The sequence below is a fragment of the Cyprinodon variegatus genome, unplaced genomic scaffold, assembly GCF_000732505.1.
Source record: "Cyprinodon variegatus isolate N-32 unplaced genomic scaffold, C_variegatus-1.0 Scaffold1474, whole genome shotgun sequence".
Lineage (NCBI taxonomy): Eukaryota > Metazoa > Chordata > Actinopteri > Cyprinodontiformes > Cyprinodontidae > Cyprinodon > Cyprinodon variegatus.
The window spans coordinates 62,902-64,685 of NW_015151927.1; positions in this window are offsets into that span (position 1 = coordinate 62,902).

Consider the following 1,784-nt stretch of genomic DNA (forward strand, 5'->3'; position numbering starts at 1 on the left):
GTGAAATAGCTCACGTTTTTATACACGCAAACCTTTGATAGATCCGGCCCTTTGTGTACAAAATGACAATAACGGTAGTCTCTGTCGTATTGGAGCCAATACACTAAATTCTGAAAGGAGTCACCAACTTTCATAAAAATCACTTTGAAATGTTCCTGAAATGTTGACTTCCTGTTCAGGTGGACTCATTCCTATTTGTGTCCCTCTGTAGGTACAGGCCTTCTTGGACACTGAGGAACGCTCTGCTGTAGCCATAACTAAATTCCATGGAAATTGGAGGAAAATGCTTGAATATGTGAAGTGTCAATATATAAATAAGTGCTTTAAGTTAGTTTTTTTTTTCTATGTTTTAGCTAGGTTTTCTTTAATGAAAATGTGGCTATGTTGTAAAGAATCTGTTTTCCTTTGCTTAAGGATAGTTGGTCTTTTGATAAATTTTGAACTTCATAGTTTGTTCATGAAAAAGTGTGTGTTCCTACTTGAGGCAGACGATAGAAAGGGACCTGCTGTTCTCCAACGTTATGCTTTAGTTCAGTTTGACAGTCATCTGGGAAACGGATCTTTTCTTTGGGTCGGTGGTGAGGACGGACATCGTCTTCCCATTATTTGGAGGTTTTTGTTCTTTACTGTTCTATATACAGAATTCATAAATCAGAACACGAGTGATTATTACTGCTCTGAAACGTTCAAACATTTACCGGCCCGACGTCACAATATCCAATCAGTATCAAACACATTATCAGTCGGAAAAAAACTGAAAGTTTTGTAGAAGCTGATTTTTTTGTTTTTTTTTTTTGTTTTGTTTTTTACTTTAAACAGTAAAATATGATTACATGTCCAGTTCTTTTCACAGTTGTTTTCTTATGAACAATAAAGCTATTTTCAACAGCTGTCTTCTTTCAGCTCTGTGGAAGCCGTGAATATGTTTCCTGTTTCTTACAACATCTGCTTGGTTTTTATTTGGAACTCAGAATGATACCAAACCAATTACTCAATACTGCGGACCATTAAAGTGCTTCTTCCTATAAAATTCCTGGCTTTTCTTTACTAGGAAAATGCGGAAACAACCTTCAAACCAGCCGTGTGGCAGGAGAAGCCCTCCCCACACAGGAAGTATAGTGCAGCAGCCAGAGAGGAGACGCTTTGCTAAACGTGTCCAGTAGATAAACACTACCGTTCAAAAGTTTTGGGTCACCCAAACAAGTCACACTTATTCACCACCATTCATGTGAAATGAATAGAAATTAGAGTCAAGACATTGACAAGGTTAGAAATAATGATTTGTATTTGGAATGAGATTTTTTTTTTTTTTTACATCAAATTTGCTTTCATCAAATAATCCTCCATCTGCAGACCTTTGGCATTCTAGCTGTTAATTTGTTGAGGTAATCTGGAGAAATTCCCCCCCACGCTTCCAGAAGCAGCTCCCACCAGTTGGACTGGTTGGATGGTCACTTCTTGCGTACCATACGGTCAAGCTGCTCCCACAGCAGCTCAATGGGGTTCAGATCTGGTGACTGCGCTGGCCACTCCAAATCCGAGACCATGGTCATGAGGCGGAAGAGGGAAGAGAGCCTTTTCCAGGTTGGGGAGGATGTACTGCCCCTAGTGGAGGAGTTTAAGTATTTTGGGGTCTTGTTAACAAATGCTAGGAAGATGGAGCAGGAGATCAACAGGCGGATCGGTGCGGCGTCTGCTGTGAAGCGTGCGCTGTATTGGTCTGTGGTGGTGAAGAGAGAGCTGGGCCAAAAAGGAAAGCTCTTGATTTACCGGTCGATCTACGT